Source organism: Equus asinus, chromosome 10 (genome assembly GCF_041296235.1).
Source record: "Equus asinus isolate D_3611 breed Donkey chromosome 10, EquAss-T2T_v2, whole genome shotgun sequence".
NCBI lineage: Eukaryota > Metazoa > Chordata > Mammalia > Perissodactyla > Equidae > Equus > Equus asinus.
The window spans coordinates 90,520,414-90,540,178 of record NC_091799.1 but is presented as its reverse complement, the minus strand read 5'-3'; the positions used below and the strand labels follow the sequence as shown (position 1 = coordinate 90,540,178).

Genomic DNA, 19,765 nt, shown 5'->3' with positions numbered 1-19,765 from the left:
GAATAACTCTTGCTTCTGCATAAAAAGCCTAGCAGAGTCTGAGTTGAAATAGCCAACTCCCTCTGTATTTTCCTTTCCTTTCTGTTCTTATTATCCTGTGTAGATGATGAATCATAATTCCCAGTGACAAGTCCATTGTGTAATCCTAACAGGCCTGTCTCAAATGACTAACCTTTGACAATTACCAAAAATTAGAAATATCCCAGCATTTATTTTCTTCAGATGTGCTAATTGCAACCCAAACAATAACCCATCGGGGAAAACCACACTAACAAAAATTTACAAAATGATTTCTAGTAATGCCTTACAAAGTGCATTTCTTTTTTAAACAGATGGCTCTGCAATTCATTTTCTGAACCCTATTGTCAACTCAGCAGGGTGTTGTGAGCACTAAAATCAGAAATGCTCAAATCCACTCCTGGCTGAGCAGATCTATTGCTCTCTCTATGTTTCCATCAGTTTCTGTTTCACCTCATCACTGCTGAGAGGTGGTGTTCTCTGAGTGTCAGGACCTGATATTCATACCAAGGCTCTAAACACTTTTTTTAAAGATAGATCTTAGATTTGTTTACCTCTGTGTCAGCTTCTGTGTTCATTTCCAGAACTTTCCTTTTGCAACTGCAGTTTGCCTCCTTGTCCTCATGAAATGAAATATTAAAGGAATCCTAAAAAACCCTAAACTATTTAAATATATCTCTAAAGAAACAAATGTTTTGAATATTGATTACCTACAATTCATTGTCTAAGAAATTACAGGGGATAGACACAAATAAGATGAAACTGAAGCTTCCAAAAGGTTAGACAACTATATACAAAAAGATAATCTCCCAATACATTGCCAGCGATCATTTTCTTAAACACACACACGCACATGCCCCTGACCAGGTTATTTCTCTACATTCATAAGCAGCAACAACAAATAAAGCTCCACAACACATGAAACATAAATCCCACAGCCCAGATGTGCTTTTACATTCATTCAAGGTTCTTCATCATCTGGGCCTCATATTCTAGATTTATCTACCAACTACCCCCATAGCTGATATATACTGCATTCTTTATCTCCCCAAATAGTTTAAAATTCACCAAACATGAAATAATATTACATATCGTCATGCCTTTTATGCATCTATACCCTCTTCTTTACTTATTATTTTACTTATTTTACTTCTCTTTCAAGTCCAGCTCCAATGTCTCTTTTCTGTGTTTCCCCTTCCCTTTCAACCATAACATGCAGAAGAAATCCCAGCCCACTTCTTCTCTACAACCATAGCATCTGTCATATTGGACCAAAAAAGTATTCTATATATTATGAGAGTACTCTGACCATATGTAAAAAGAGTGATTTCTTTCTCATTTTTGCACGATTTATAATAAATTAATCTAACTACTTGTTAGGCAATCACGGATATAATTGATAAGTGAGTAGAACAAACGGTCCATTTTGTAAAATTTTAAAGGAGAAATAGATTTCTCTTCCTTCGATTGGTCAAAAAAGAGTTTATGAAAGGAGATGGTGAGATTGTAAAGGCCCCAGAACATTACTCTATTCAAAATTAAATTAATGAAAGATAAATATTTTAATACTAAGTTTATTTGGCTTGACACCTCTATCTTCAATATTCTTGGATATTACTCCTTATTTTATTATATCATTCCAATGAGATCACTTTCAGGTCTATTTTCACATGTGAAGCTTATGAATACCCTTACATTAAAAGGAAAACAATTCTCTTCAAATGTCCTCTGCATTAATTTGAACTCTTTCCTGAATGAAAACAAGTGAACATTCTAATTTCTTTAAATTTACCCTTTCTCAAGTTATTATCTTTAAACTATTCTTATGTAAAATGATTATCAAACTCTTATATATTTCTTTTTATCTTTGGTTATAGCACAGAGACACCTAAAGGACCTTGAGAAGAGTGTGCTCCTTTTTTATTTGGATCTTTGGATGTTTAATGCTTCATCAAGCTTTAAAGAAAAAGATACAAAGTCCTATATTAATAATTAGAATGGTGTGCTATTACTTTTTTATTCCTCATACTTGCATTGCAGATAATATTTATGGTGATGAAATCATGGTTTTCTAAGAAGGACAAGTTGCCAGTTACAAGAATTAAATTTGAAATATTAACCTCTCTTACCCTATCAATCTGAGCATAAGATCTGGAATGAAACCCTGACTCCAAAATTATTCAAGATAGAGATTTAAAAATTAGTCAAAGTTTCCATAAAATGCAAAAATTATACTAAGTAAGATATTTTCTATATGGAAATTTTGAATATTGATGAGAACAGACTGGAGGATAAAATAGATGACAACAGGGATTAGGAATCAATAGTATTTGAGATACAAAATGGTTAATTTCATTTCACACTTTTAATCTTGAAAAATTATATCTAAAATTTGTATAGATTTTACTCAAATCTGACACTTGAAGTTATTTGATAGTTATAAAACTAGATTCATGTGTAATGCTTTTTGAGTAAATGTATCTCATAAAAGGAAAGTTAAAAACAAAAGGAAAAGATTTTTCTACTTATTAAATATGAGTATGCAGAGAGAGTTTGAATGAATATCACAGTAAGACCCATAAACCCACAGCAGTGTAATTAGATGTTTGCCTTATCTCTTTAACCTTTCTTTCAGAGCTATTATATAAATGGTTAATCTTAATTGATCACTGATTGAGAACTGAAAATACAAAGCTTGTTTTGACTATACTCTACGAATAGACGCCACAATTACCAAGTAGGCAGTGTCGAAATCTCAGGGTTTAGATTCCTGCCATGCACAAAGGAACAGCAGCCTACCATTGCCTGCCCAAGAAACAATTGAACTAGACTCTGTCATATTAATATTAATAAAGATAAGAAAATTTGTGACATTGTCTCTTTGTTTCCGGTGTCAGAGCTTCATCGGAGGTTTGCCTTTGAAATGAAACATATCCAATTTAACAAAAGTAATATCCACTAATTATGAGGGAGTAGGCAAAGTGTCACCAAAAAAAGAACATAAAAAGAGAAAATCAATTTCTGTCTTTAGAAGGCACATAGCCACCAGGTCTTCCCAAATCTGCATGTAAATTGAAACAGTGTGAAAAAATGCAATAAAGAAGCTTAAAAATATAGAATTCTTGATAAGAGAAATGATTGCTTAAGTTTCATGATTTTGTCACATTTATGTCAGCCACTTCCTGTAAGTATATAAATATTTGAATATTCTGATCTCTAATGAAATCAGTATTTTTAAAAGTAAAGAAGTTTTAAAAAGAATTTGAATTTTGAGGTATTTATTAAGGGGTGAAAAGTGTATGTCTTGATGATATTTAAATGTCACCTACCTTTAAAAAGGCTGGCATTCTTTAAAACTCCAAAGTGCTACTGAGTTCCAAATGGACTATATTCCCAAATAGAGCCAAAGCTGGAAAGACAAACATACACAAAGTTTTAATGTCAAATGTTTTTTCTAATATATATTTATTTTAGAATATTTTCCATTTACTTAAAAGCTGCAAAGATAGTTCAGAGTTCTTGTATAACCCACATGCAATTTCTCCTATTGTTAGCATTTTACATTATAATGGTTCATTTGTCACAACTTTTGATACACTGATACACACAATCAAATGAACCCATATTGACACATTATTCTGATTTCATTAGTTTTTCTCCTAATGTTCTTTTTCTGTTCCGGATGTCACAGTGAATTTAGTCTTCATAACTCCTCAGCCTCCTATGGACAGTGGCAGCTTCCCAGACTTTCCTTGTTTTTGATAACCTTGAAAGTTTTGAAGAGTAATGACCAGACATCTATAGAATGTCCCTCCATCGGAATTTGCCTTATTTTTTTCTCATGAATAGGGGGAACGGAAGGTCTAATTTTTTTTGTTAGATTGGTTTCTGGAGGAAGACCACTGAGGTAATGTCATTCTCATCACTTCATATTAAGGGTGCATGTCCCCAGCGTGACTTTTGCTTTTCCTTTTCATACTGTCTTTGGATGCAAGTCACTAGACACAGCCCACATTCGAGGGTAAGGAGTTAAGTTCCACCTTCTTCAGGGGGAAAGATCTACAAAATTTATTTGAGGGGCCAACCCATGGCCTAGTGGTTAAATTTCTGTGTGCTCCGCTTCTGCAGCCCAGATTCCCGGGTTCTGATCCCAGGTGTGGACCTACTCTACTTGTCAATCATGCTGTGAAGGCATCCCACATACAATGTAAAGGAAGATTGGCACAGATCTTAGCTCAAGGCTAATCTGCCTCAAGCAAAAAAACAGAGGAGGATTGGGAAGAGTTGTTAGCCCAGGGCAAATCTTCCTCACCAAAAAAAAAAAAAAAAAAAAAAAAATTTAAATTCTTCTGCAAGAAAGATTTGTCTATTCTCCCCATCTGCTTCTTTGCTTGCTTGTGTATTCAGTCATTCACTCACTCAGTCAGTAATTTATGTTTATCAGTGTGAACTCAAAGATACTTATTTTGTATTGTATTATAACCCAATACTAAACTATTTATTTTTTTGCTCTAATTGTTCCAGCTTTGGCCTTTATGAACTCTTTCACTTGACTCTGTGACCTTTTGACACACCACAACTAGTCTGTTTACTGAGCACTTCCTTACATTCTGGCACTACAAGATGGTTCATGCTAATCTTATATATTCCCCACCTCAGCCCTAGACTCAGCATTATCTCTGGTTCCTTTATTGGTGAATGGTAGAAATCAGCATCTGGGCCTTAGGTGTGTTCCTTGATGCTGGGGTGTCATTGATTCTAATCCCTCTCAGCTCAGTGGACTGAGCTGGGAAATATATGTATTCATACTAATGTGGATATGCACATATCCATAATTGTTTCTATGAAGCCAAACATTACTTAATACTGATATCTCTGACTCTAATCCCATAACACTTTTCAAATAAACAGCATCTTTGGTATAATAGAGTATATTATTGAAAACACATCTTACATTTCTGTTTGAAATATTCCTTTCTGAGTAATATATCAGATTGACTAAAATAGATGCCCATACAAGTGAGAAAATACGTGTCTGGTGCCTGATTCTGAAGAATTTTTGAGAAAGCCCATGGACATTTGTTATCATTCATCCCTATTAAAGTTTATCATGCTTGAAAAAGGAAAATAGGCTTTAATAATATTGTGCACACAGGCACAGCTGCCTGATCGATTTTTGCTGAGTGTCATACAATGAAACAATAAAAAGAGCATGAGGAAATATAGATTACTTAATAAGAACTAACATATTTTCTTCTGTTGATGCATCTTATTACTGTGTCTGTATTTTCATATGGTTCAACTTTTCTTTTTAAAGACAAGAAGTGTGAGTTCTATCAATTTTACCTATCTGAGAAATTTTATTTTTAATGAACTTATAATATAATTAAAATTAATATCTACATATTAGCCATTATAACCAAATGGCAATCAGAATACTTATAAGTCTTTCATCACTATCATGAAAATTGGGTGAAAAATATAGATAATAATAGGCTAGATTCATAACTGTTATTTTCTAGAAGTAAAATCACCAACTCTTTTTATCACTCTGTTATTCTGGTATTATAAACTCTATGTTTGTGTTCCCCTGAAATTCATGTGTTAAAACGCTAATCCCCAGTGTGATGGTATTTAGAGGTGAGGCTTACGGGAGGGAGGTCACTAGGTTATGGCGGTTAAACCCCCATACAGGTTAAACCCTCCTGATGGGTTTAGTGCTCTTATAAGAAGAGACAGGAGAAAGCTTGCTTCTGTCTGCTCTCTACCACATGAGGATACAAGGAGAAGACGGCCATCAGAAAAGCAAGAAAAGCATCCTCACCAGGAACTGAATCTGCTGACACCTTGATCTTGAACTTTCCAGCCTCTAGAAGCATAAGAAATAAATGCTGTTTAAGCCACCCAATCTATGGTAATTCATTATAGCAGCCCAAGCAAATTAAGACATCTGATAACTATAATTGTTTACCTGTCAAATAAAATCTTAAAGATTAAAAACAATAAAGAATGATATTCAAAAGACATTCTAAGCCATTTCATATCTTTAAATTATATTAGAAATTTTGTACAAATGTACCAAAATCTGTATCAGCTTCCTTTGGGTGTGGCAAGAAATTACCACAAATGTAGTGGTTCAAAGAAAAAGAAATTTATTCTTTCACAGCTCTAGAGGTCAGAAGTCTGAAATCAGTAAGACCAGGCTGAAATCAAGGTGTCAGCAGAGCTGTCCTCACATCAGAGGGTCTAGGGAAGAATCCATTCCTTGACTCTCCTAACTTCTAATGACTGCCTGCATGCTTCGTTTTGTGGTCACATCACTCTATGCTTCAAGGCTAGATTCTTCAAATCTCTCGCTCCCCTTCACATTGATTTCTCCCCTCTGAGCCAAATCTTCATATACCTCTCACTTATAAGGATAGATGGGATTGCATTTTGGACCCACTCAGATAATCCAGGATAATCTCCTCATCTAAAGATCCTTAACTTAATCACATCTGCAAAGATCCTTTATTGCCATATAAGGTAACATTCATAGGTTTCATGAGTTAGGATCTAGCGATATTTTGTGAGTTTATTTTTCAGCCTACTATAGACAACCTTGTAGATTTTCTTCCTATCCTCTTCCAAAGGAGAGAGAAAAATTATTGGATAAAACAACTTCCTCCTGAGTCTATTTCACATAAGACGGTGTGTATAGCCCAGGGAGCATCAGACATATAATCAAACACAAGGAAAACATCGTTTTCAAATACTAAAGACAACATTGGACTGATATAATCTTCACTTGTTACAGAGATAGATGGGTATTTCTTTCATCATACTATACACAAAAAATAACTTTCAGGCGTGCAGAGAAATAAAAGCTTATAAATGTAAAAAAAAAAGCATAGCATTTTTTTAATGACATAGAAATAAAAAAATCTTTCTTTAAAGAAAATGTTAAAAGTACCAACCAAAATGATAAATTTGAATTAAAATTAAAATCAGGTATTCAAAATCAAACTTCACAAACAAAAGGAGAAATCATGTCATTGACTGTGAGAAGATATTTGCCATTCATGGAACAAAGTTTTGAGTATAGATTACATTAAGAACTTCAATAATCAATAAAAAAATATTGAATTTACAAGGCTATAAGTTGAATATTTAGAGAAAAGAAGACCAGGATTTACAATAAGAACATAAAAAGGGATTCTATGTCAGCCATTATCAGAGAAATGCAAAATAAAATAGCAATGATATATCATTTCATATTCAATTAGATTGGCAAAAAAAAATTTTTTTATTAAATATAATGTCTGAAATTATCAACATTTAGCAAAGATGTGGAGTGATGAAAATTTTAATTGTGTTGGAAGTAAACATTGATACAATTACCTTGAAGAACCATTTGGCAATATCTAACAATGGTGAAAATGCAGATAACCTCTGCCCTACAATTCCATTCCCGCATGCATCTGCTAAACAAAGTCTTGCCCATGTGCAAAAAGGGATATGCAGAAGAATGTTTACTGCAGCTTTGTTCAAATTCCTAGAAACATATCTGAAAGCTTTTGATTCATAACAAATGCATATACAGCTAATTGCTTTACTTAACTATTTCAACCATTAAATTCATGAAAATATTTTTATTCATAATTTATCAGAAAATATCTTTATTTTTGATATCTATATGTGTGCGTATAATTGTATGTATGAGAGTTTGCATGTGTGTGTCGAGTATGGATGATATCCAACAAGGCAGGTAAAGGATTGCTTTATTATGTCATAATCACAATTATCACACCTAACTTAGTCAAGAAGAATAATCACAAAAACAGATCATGATTAGTAAGACGAGTTATGAATACATAAATATTTGAAAACACAGTGGGCCAGCATCTTGAACTTTAATAAAAGAGGACAACATTAGTATCAGGAGAAATATCATACTTAGTTAAGGATATTAGGTGACAAAACAGTGAGTCCGGATACCCGTTTTCTCAGTAAGGAGGATATACCAAAGAATTAGATAAACTGTTTTGTGTTCTTCAACCTGCTTCTGGAATAAAGATAAGCCCCTTATAATTAGCTAACTGACTTCAGTGTAGGGTACTGGTAAAGACGCACAGCAATGAAAATAAATGGCACCAGAAAAATGTCAGCTGAGGGAACTGTCAAAAAAAACAGGTAGTAGTTGTGCATCAAGACCCAGGGCACTAGGTCAGCACAGGTACAGTCTGCAAGGGCACGGTCATGAGGCTATTCAGCAGAGGTGGGAATGCCCAGGACTGATACCAGCTGAGGAAAAGTAGTTATCAAATGTCAGGTAAAAGGACTCACTGCAAAAATTGCCATTTAGGCATAGACGAATATCTCATTTCCAACGTCCTTACCACAACGAAAAGGGTTTGAAAGAGAGGTAAAACCTGTATTAATGTGGACAGTACTGAAAGGGAGCAGAAGCAGATCTCTGCCAAAAATATGACACATGCCTATTTCAAAAATAATCCCAACATACTTGTAATAATTTTCTTCCAAAGAAATGTTATGAAAGAAAATAGGTAGAATACGCTGGTAAAATACCACTAATGTCTCTTGAGTTAAAAGATTGAGGAACTTAGGTGCATTCACTGCACTGCACTTAGAATTCCTTTAAAGGCTTTGTTTCTAGAACTTTCAAAAGCAGCCACGCTGTGAGGTCCACCAACAAACCACAACCAAACCAAATGGGACATCTGCAGGCTGCCAAGTTCTCTCCCAACACAGCTGAACTTTACTGGGGAAGGAGGTTCAACCAAAGCAGGTGTGGAAAGTTGGTTACTGAGGCAGCAAAGAAAATGTACTGACAGGTTTTCAGCTATAAGCGCTCTCCAGGCCCTTGACATCTCCTCACGGCCACTGACTGATGAACACAGCAGAGGACATCATAGTCACCAGGTTTCTAACTTCAGACCCTAGAGCATTCCAGCATCACCTGTGTATCAAAGTATTGCCTTTTGCAATATGTATTAGGCTTGATTTGAAATCTCCATATTCAAAATACATCAGGAGTCCTGGGAAGGAATCTGCGTTAGATAAGGATAGAGTACTTAAAATGCAGAACAGATTAAGAAAAACAATATGTTAAAGAAAGAAAGAAAGATGCATTTTAAAGTGACACAAGTATATTCACTCCATAAAATTGTTGTTATTACAACAACAGAATAAGATAAAAATACATCTATCTGAATTTAGGTAACTGATAGTAACACAACATTTTAAATAACATTAACGATTTCCCAAAAAATGCAGGGATAGAAATTTTACTATACTATGTGAACATAGCAGTTATAAAGCATAATACGCAGAAACACAAAAACAGATTTTTAGATTAACGGATGAGTCTGAATGCAAGGAAAAGGTGTGCTCCAGAGTGAGGAGCAAAGCTGGAGGATAAGTACATGTGGATAGGTGAGTATTAGACCGGTCGCTATTTGAGCATCTGAGGGGTTGGTTGCTTAAAACTTCCGTGGGTGAAGCCTTTGAAATGGCACAGAGATGGTGGTAAATTGGAGAAAAGTGCATAAATAGCTCTAGGAAAGCTACACATACAGAAAAATAAAAAGGCTTTCCTGAACTAGAAAACAAAGAAATTCCATCGCTGTGTCTGGGGATTTTTTTTTTTTAAAGATTTTATTTTTTTTTCCTTTTTCTTCCCAAAGCTCCCCGGTACATAGTTGTATATTCTTCATTGTGGGTCCTTCTAGTTGTGGCATGTGAGATGCTGCCTCAGCGCGGCTTGATGAGCAGTGCCATGTCCACGCCTAGGACTTGAATCAATGAAACACTGGGCCGCCTGCAGCGGAGCGCACGAACTTAACCACTCGGCCACGGGGCCAGCCCCTGGGGATTTTTTTTTTATTTAAAAACAGTCTGCTCTGAGGATGTGTCCTTGGTGGCAGGTTCTCATTTGAGTTTGGAGAGTTAATTTACATTATTTGTTTGATTCAAAATCAATCCTTATATCAAATTCAAATTTAAAGCGGATTGGGTGCATAATGCTTCCAAATGACAATAATCATCCGGGTAGAAAAGAACTCACAACATACACCATAAAGAAATTTGAAGGCTAGTTTCCAACAAATAAAACGGGCTGTAGTCGAAAATCACCAAACATAATGAATGTCCTTTATATTCAGTAAGATAAGAAAAGAATGAGAAACAATAGAGATAGGATTATAAAGGAAGAACACGAATATTATTTGGAGATGTAAGGGTATTTTGCTTTAAAAATTGAAAGTATTATCCATGAAAGATTTTCAAGTAATAAGAGATTTTAGCAAAATTTCTGAACAATGTTTGACAATCGCATTCCAATAGACCTGAAACGAGAATTAAGAAGTGCAATTTTAAAATCATGCACCTTATTGATATTCATTAAATATATCTAGAAATAAACTTAACAAAAAGGGGTAGAACACCCTTGTTAAATTAATTAAACAAGGCGGCCATTAGACTGAGGTGGCTCTAATGCCACGGTAGCCCCCACAAGCAAAGCAACATCTAAGCCCATAAATGTCTCAAGGTCACAAAATTGAAACCTAAGGACAACCAATTACAAACAGCCAACTAGGCTTTAAGCTACACCCAATCAAAAGATTTTCTTTCTTTATTTTGCACTTTTTCTATAGAAGTCTCTTCCTGAGCTCCTGTTGGCAGAGAACTCCTAATCACTTGCGGTTTGGCACTGCCCACTTCAAATTGATTTTTGCTCAGATAAATTCTTAAAAAAATTTAATATGCCTCATTTCTCTTTTAACACCTTTATTGATGCAATTGTAAAACTTGATTGACAATTATTAAATAAGAACTAAATAAGTGGACAGAGATATCTTGTTTATTGAATCAATCTTAGGAATTTACCAGTTCAAATAATCCCAGGCAAAAAGAATAAGTTTCGTTCATTGAAGTGGTAAAATTGATACTGACTAATGTGGAAGATTAAAGTCTGAAAATATCTAAAATACTAATAAAGAAGTGAGAAGGAGATGGTTTTGTCCTACTGAATACTGACATAAAATATATTATTTAAAACAGTAGGAAATGAGCTATGGGAAAGAATTATTGATCAATGAAATAGAAGAGAGAGCCTTGAAACACACACATACACACACAAATGAAAACTAGACATAGAGCAGAGCAGATGTGAAAAACTAGTAGGGAACCATAGACTATTCAATAAGCAGTACTGAGAAATTGGATTATCTCTGATTAAAAAAATACTATATCCGTACCTCATTCAATATGCAAAAATCAATCCCAGGTAGACCAAACACTTGAATGAGAAAGATCAAAGTATAAAGTTTTTGACAAAATATAATAAAATATAGTTATTAACATGGCATAGAAAATTATTAGAAGAGTACTAAAATATACTATCCATACAAAGACAGGCTGATAAATTTCTATAACACCGCTAAAAATTTTTGTTCATTGAGACATAATAAAATAAGAAGAGAAAGCACAGATTGAGAAACAATATTTGTTATGGATGCGACAAATAATCATTAACTGGATTATAAAAGTAACTCTACAATACAATTAAACAATCTACTATAAAACTACTTGAAACTTTAAACTGTTATTTTTTGAAACAAAGTAACATGACTGACTCTTAAAATCTCTATAATGATGCCCAAATTTACTAGTGAAGAGATCAAAGCACATTAAGGCCATAGTGAGATGCAATTTACAACACCTAAGTTGGCAAAAATAAAATGTATAAAAATGGCCAGTGTTGAAATTGGAGGACAATTTGAGTTGAATTGAATTGAATTGAATACAATACTGGCAAAAATACGAATTGGTACAGTTCCCCTACAAATAATTTGTCACACTCCTGAATATCACATAACCCAAAATTCTGACTCTAGGCATAAACGATCTGACAAAAAAACTCAAAAACAACCAAAAAAAGACACTTAAGGACACAAGTATAAATAATTCTATATACAAGTATAAAATAGAATATAAATGACCATTACTATTCCTGAAAGAGAAGAGATGTAACATCTCCACTATATCAAGAAAGTCTGGGAAGTAGTAAAATAAAATTATGAAAAATTAAGTACTTTTTCATTTTTAATAAGAAGTTAATTGCTATGTTCTAATTTTTGGTAGAGGTAATTAGAAAACTACATTTATAACTACAAACACTTATGATAATGGCAATAAAATTGAAATGTATATTCATTATATCAACTAGGAAAAAAGCTATAAAGAAAACAAGATATAAATACAGAAACAGAAAGAAACATCAGAGAGGTGTTAAAAAAATAAATGGACAAAAATACCAGATGAAAGAAGTTAAGATGAGGGGAACACTTCTTTACACACAAAAAAATTAACTTATGTTGTTTTTATCATTGAATTTTGAGTGTCTTTTTTTATTTTCTAAAGTGCACATAGTGAGGTTATATGTCGGTAGAAGAAAATAATGTGTCTTTTAAAACAGAGCATTAGTTCTAAACACAGACCAATGAAGGAAAGATAAAAGCCACAAGACATAAAATAATTCTAAAATATTTTATATTTTCAAAATGAAAAGTATTTAGAGTTTTGGAAATATTTTTTGAAATTGCTTGAAAATTAGAGTTAACATTTATATTTGTAAACATTGTTTAAATATTTGCCTTAATTAACACTTATTTATATTATTATATTTAAAATTTCGCTTTCTGAAAATCCAAAATTTAATTGTCTTGAATATGTATAAAATGTAAGTTCTATACTTTTAGGTTGATCATTCAGATAACAAAGTCACATTTTATTCACTTAAAAATGTTTATGCTTGTAGGGAATTTAAAATATCATTTCTAAAACAAAGTTAATATTATCAAATAGGAAACTATAGAAAAACTTTGTTAAAAAAATGATTTAGAGCTTCCAGATGTGGGAGGAAATCACACTATTACAACAAAAACCCTCTTTAAAACTAGAAAATTAACCACAGGACTAACAAGCTGGAACTCTATCATATAAATTACCGATACTTTATATTTTAGGGTTTACATATCAGGAAACTTGTTAAAGCTATAGTTTTCGTTATTTTTTCCTAGCAATAAATTAGTAACAAATTAAAAATTCAGGACATAGGCTTTTCAATATTTCCTTTAAAGAACAAAAAGATCTATAGTTTCTATTTTGATTACTTGTGCCTCTCAAATCTTAAGCTTCCTAATATCAATATGAATGTGTTTATTCAAATTGGTAATTTGCATTTCTATCTCAAGCTCATATATTTCTTGTGTTTTGTTCATATGTATTTATGGAAGTTATGTTGGCATTAAAAGTGCACACATTTAGAAACATATATTAATACTTATTGAATTGGAAGGCAGAGAACCATCCGTTTAGTACTACTCTGTTATTTAAGAAAAGAAAAAAAGGCCAGAGAGAAAGTATGTTCATTACTTTTTTCTCCATGCTTCATTTCTACTATTTATTCTATTGTTTATTCAGAAAACTATTAAGCACAGCATAGACACCAAATAAGAAAATGGACTAGATCTAATTTCTGTCCTGAGGAAATATACAAAATCAAAGATAAAATTGACACTTAAGCAAATGTTTGAAATACAATATTGCGAGTCATATAAAAGAGGTTCTATAGAGGCACAAAGATGAAGAAATTAACTGACACAGCCAAGGGAATTAGGTTTTTCACAAATGTTTAAACATTTGAAGTAGATCTTGGAGGATAAATAGCAATTTTCCAAGGAAAGGAAAAATAACAGGTGGTTTCAGAAAGAAGAAATAATGAGGTTAAAAGTGTAGAGGTTTGGGGGCCAGCCTGGTGGCTCAGTGGTTAAGTTTACATGTTCCACTTTGGCACTCCATGGTTTGCCCATTCGGATCCTGGGTGCAGACATGATACCGCTCATCAAGCCATGCTGTGGCAGACATCCCACATATAAAGTAGAGGAAGATGGGCACGGATGTTAGCTCAGGGCCAGTCTTTCTCAGCAAAAAGAGGAGGATTGGTGGGAGATGTTAGCTCAGGGCTAATCTTCCTCAAAAACAAAAGAACAGTGTAGAGGTCCCGGGATCAGTGTACCTTTAGGTATGGCTTCAAAATAAAGTAAGCTGCTGAAAGATTACAAAAAAATAGTGGCCATCAAAGCCACATAAAAATAAGATGCCCGTATTTGCTGCCATAAATTGTGAAGAACACCAGACCCTTACATTTTCCTTAAGATTTTTCCCCCCGACCCAGCCATGGTACCACAAAACGGTAGTTAATTATTCCCTTGTATCTACAATCTTATTCTTTGTCTTTTTTTTCCTCTATTTACATTTTACCAGAATCTAAGCAAAGACGATTTTTTCCTGTTCCCACGACCAACATCTAGATGCTGGGGGAGAGAATATCTCACAATTTTATAGATTAATGCCATTACAATTGCCTGGCCTCCAACTTCCACTGGGCCCGCCAAGCTTCCTAGCATATTTTTCATGATATTTTCATCAACTTTCATGATCATTCCCTACAGCAGCTCTCTACAGACTTACCCATAGGTTGCACAGGGTCCAAGCAGGTATTTCTGTGGGCCCCTGTCTATACAAACAATTTGATTAAAATTTGTACTATAACCCACCTCATCTGAGGTGTAGTGATTTACTGATGAAGATTAAGAATAAGAGTAGAAAAGAGGATTTAATGTATTTGGGTATTGCCAAAACAGTGCATGTGAAGATTCTTCCTAGTGTCCAAGCACCATCTCACTCTGTTCAGGTCCAGAAACTCTATCTGTGTTCTTTACTATTGAAGGCACCATTATTGGCTAGTTTTACATGTTCTGCCACAAGAAAAAGGTCGCAGCTGTATTATTACTCACAATGGCTTTTTGAAGTCCACTTGTATGGAAACAATATAGAGCTTCTTGCCTCTGCAGTCCCCTAATGCCACTTACTTAATAAAGTTTATGCCATTACTCATCCACTGAACTGTCCATGAACACTGGCTTTCAGTGACCCTCCCAAAGTTTGTGTCCGTGTTTTGGTAATGATGGCAATGAATTCATTTCTCTCCTAGATTAGTTTAAAAAATAGGAAAGATCTTTTTTTCTTTCCGGATGTGTTAAATTTGCTGTTGGGAATTTTACAGCATAATTGTCAAACACTACATCTTCCAACCGTGACCTTTCTTGGACTAGATATACCATGATCCTTGAATTCCAAGAATGTGATCTTTTAACAATGTTGGCCTCACTCTTGACTTCCGACCCTGCCATCAGGAGAGAGATGGGCAAGGACCATGGAGAAGAAGAACAGAACTCTCATTGGTACAAGGAATGCCCGTTCCTTGTTCAACACAGCACAAGCTCAGTAAATTAGGGTTGTAATTAACAGCGTCAGCTCAAGTGTAAGTAAAATGTAGCTCTTCAGTGACCCCAATAGGTAGCAAAAAGGACTTCTTCGTCAATATTTTAGAAAGACAATGTAGTTATTTGTAGATAACTACATTTGTGACTAACATACATAATATAATGAAATATCTGGCAGCTAGACATGAACTAGATTAAAAGGACCATCCATTGTTTTATCATAGGTATGCATAAATATATTGCACTTGGTTTGAGTTAATCATTTATTGTGCAGTTCTGCTGTCTACCTTTTAGACGTCTTTGCTCTGTTGCATTGTTTGTGAGACAAGCTATTAAGCTTGCTTTCTTTATCCCTTCTTTTTCTCACCAGAGCATATTCTTATTAACAGATAGTTCCTTATCTTGGGAGAAGGTGGGAAGAGGAGAGGGGATGGTATGCTTCCTGTTCCTAACATGCTCCTGGTAATATAAAATTCATTAAAAAAAATCCCTATAGGAAGTGTTTTGTTTCCACTTTTGTCAAATAGAATTTTGAATTTTATCTTTTTGCAACTTAATGGGCAATTAAACAGGGGAAGCAGAATCATTGATCGAAATTAATATTTTATTATATTAATATTTAATGATGTTTTATCTTAGTAATATATATTAATTACACTTTTAAACTCATCTTTTTTGTTAGTCTCTTGGAAGTTCTGAAGTTTGCACATATAATGTTTAACATTTTATTCTTTGAATGTGGTAAGTAAAAAAGTAAATAGGAGCAATATTAAAATTTTGGAGCCTGTATTTATGGTCAGGTCTTTAGTAAACAGAATAGAAAGGACATATAATAGTTACCCTCAATCAACTTCCAGATGAATGGAGAGCCTAATCCATGTACCAAACCACAAAGTGATGGAGAGTCTTCATAAGTAAACACGAATGTTAACTATTGCAGTGGTGTCCTATGACACTATCGCACCATTTTACTAGCAATATTAGTTTATCGCCAGAGCAAGGTCAGCCATCTTTTCTGTAAAGAGCCAGATGTTAAATATTTCAGGATTTGCAAGCCATAAGGTCTCTGTGGAAACTGCTCCATGAGGCCAATGTGCTGTAAAAGCAGCCATAGACAGTAGTTAAATGAACATAACTGTATTCCAAAGAAATTTTCTCTACAAAAAGAGGTTGGCCAGCCAGATTTGACCAGCAGGCCAAAGATTGCTGACTCCTAAGCTTAAGGAGCAACTTTGCCAACCACTCATACACCGTATCCTTGGGCACTATAGCTTCTGCCATCATTAGGCTGGTGAAATGGATCTCTCAAGAGTGTCCTGCAATTCTGAGGAAAATCCTTCCTGATTGGTGTTACCACTAGGTATCTGGATCTCTCAGTGGAAATTCATGTGGTTAATCTCCCTCTTGACTTTGAAAACCCGTTCTTGGATTTTCTTTTTCTTTTATCTTCCCCTTGACTCCTTCAGTAATTTCTGCTTCCCTTAAAAGAGGTGCCAGTACTGATTTTGTGTCATTACTGTTTCTCTCTTCATACTCTTCTCCATGGGAGTCTCACATACATTCATATATTCAAATATTTTCTATGCAACCTCTATATCTGTATATGCTCTACAGGCTTCAGACTCTCTTCCTTCCATTTTCAATAGACTGCCTGACATCTCTCCATGAATATACCACTATCCATTAAAATGTAATATGGCTCAAAACAAACTCACCTCATGCACACCCAGGAAAGAAACCAATCTTTCCTAATCATCTATGGCTCAAATTTCTGAATTGTCTTGAACTATTTCCGTCTGTCTCTCATAGTTTATTTTCCCAGATATCAAAATTTTCATGTTCTACCTGTATAATATCATTTATATCCAAGGACCTCTTTCCTATCCTATCACCGCTGCAGGTTAGTCCTCCTGCCTTGCCATTTTATTGTTGACTTTATTGACCTCTTCACTTCTCTCACCACTTCAGGCCTTGAAATGATTGGATGAGGGCCGCCCACCTTAGGGAGGGCAATCCGCTTTACCTGGTTTCTGAATCAAATGTTACTTTCATCCAGAAATATCCTTACAGACACACCCAGAACAATATTTGGCCCAATATCTGGGCACTGCCGGGCTTAGTCAAGTTGACACATAAAATTAACCATCACGTCCCCTTTAGACTAGAGCAAGGCATTAGAGACATTGGTCATCTTTGTCCCAGTGCAAGCAGGCACTGGCAATAGGGAGAAAAATTTTTCTCTGTAATATATTACAAAAGGATCATTCTCTTCCAGGATCTAAAAACAAAGGGTCAGCATGAAAGGACCCTCTGTGGACTCATATACTGCTGACTGTCAAATCTGTTACCTGAAGAAACTTCTTCTGGGAAACAGTATATATACCGGGAAATATCAAAGAAACAACACAACACTAAGAGCTTGAAATTAAGCTGTTAGGATTCAAGTTCTCTATTCAGTACAATAACTGACTTTCAAGTTAGACTTTTGCCATTCCTGCTTCAAATTGTTAGCTATTATTAAGTTAAAGATGTCTGTTTTAAGTAAAATTCAAACCACCAAGCAATAAGTAAGTCCCTTCTGAAGGATGGGTCTTGCAGGAATGGGATCTGTAATGAAATCACACTTGGAAAAGAACTCATCTTTGTTCCAGGAAATGAAATTGTGGGACAAGGTAACTTTGGGATATTATAAGAGCGTATAACTTTCCATTTTGTCCTAATTCTGCTTTTTCATATATTTAACGTCCACATTAACCTAAATGAATTTTACATGGACTCATCTGGAAGAAAAGACAAGAGATTATCTTGAAGTCTATTAAAATATATTGGCTTCAGATGTTTTCAGAAGGGCAGTGCTTAAAGATGTCTAACATTTTGCTAAAAGCATAGAATTATTCTTTCTCTGAAGAAACTTGGCCCAGTAGAAATACTTGCCTCATTAAAATGCTCAGTTTGCCAGGTTTGAACTTTAAAGTGCAATTTCTTTTCTAGTGAAAAAAAATAGCTATATTTAATGATTTATATTGAACTTTTCCAAAAGTGGCTGAATGGATCTCTTAAACCATCTTAAAAGTAATAGTGATGAAAATAATAATATACTTTAAAATTCAAAGTTTTGTCAATGGTAACAAAAGGCTTTGGGATAACTATAACTTTTTAATCATATCTGTAGTTGTGCAAATAAAATAGTAAATAGCTCTTCTCAATTTTTAATTACTCTCTGTTAATCTATAGGTATATTTATTACTGGATTATCAAAGCAATTTACATATTTATAAATTTCTGAAAGGGGGCTATCAATCCTAGCTAATTTCTTCTTTGGAAAATTACATTCCTCATTACAGAACTTTAATATTTGTTGTGGAAACTTTTTACATGAATATACACATGTTCATCTCATGAAAGTTTTTCTGTATGTGTGTGTTTTGGAAATTTTTCCCCAAATCCATAAATACCTACTCCCCTCCCCATCATCTTCTTCTGTCCACCTCCCACCTCTTAAAAACCAAACGCTACGTGCTGAAGACAAATAGTGCAACTCAATTTCATTTTGCTGTCTAATCACAATATGCTCTATACAATTGTTGTTGGAAATTCAGGCTTTTTAGTTGGGGGAAGATGAATGAGTGTTGTTATGAATGCTACGGTGTCATCTCAGTGTTTCTCTTCTTTAATTCTTTTCACTGATTTTCATCTTACGTTCCTACAATCAAATGGTGCACTAGAAATGGCTTAGAAACAAATGCCTAGGACAAAAGAATGGCATGGCCAATTTTTAACTTTGAATTTGAATGGCTGCTGTATCCATCACATTCATTAACATGATCTACTGAACATTCGCACTTTAATCCTCAGTGCATTCATCTGCAAAACATGGGGTGTAGCTGGGAGGGGAGGGATTGAACATCACCCTGAACTTAGAAAATGTATATATTCTAATGTGTAACATATTATGTAAAAAAATGTGTAACATATTAAGTTTTATTAGTGTTTTTATTAAAATAATTATACCTATTATCCTGAGTTTCTCATATTAACACTATAAAATGCAAATAAAGATACAAGTAACAGCTCATATAAATCAACATAGAGAGCACTGGGTCCAACAACCCAAATATTAAATGACAATCTTCTAATTTGTGAAAATATCTTAATTTTCTAAGGTAAAATAACACTCAGTTCATGTAGGTGTAAATTTCTATCAAAGTTACAAGTTGTCTTAACTTTAAGCAGTCTTTTCAATTACCTCCTAAATTTTCTACTCTGAAGAATTACTCAGAGATTTAAACATGAGAGTTAAATATAGTGGTATGATATGTTTATCACTACTCCTTCCTGAAAAACCAGTACTATAATTGTTAAATGAAACAAAAACAAACACCCACAAAGTTATACAG

At 34.1% G+C, this 19,765-nt stretch overlaps 1 protein-coding gene across 2 annotated transcripts in view; it reads right to left on the bottom strand.

The window, feature by feature from the left end:
• Nucleotides 1-19,765, bottom strand: part of CDH12 (cadherin 12) — a 935,429-nt gene that overhangs the window by 637,710 nt on the left and 277,954 nt on the right. For both annotated transcript variants that reach the window (XM_070519843.1, XM_070519842.1), the window contains exon 2: nt 3,348-3,427. The gene's annotated coding sequence lies outside the window, so the exon portion shown is untranslated. The remainder of the gene's footprint in view (nt 1-3,347; nt 3,428-19,765) is intronic.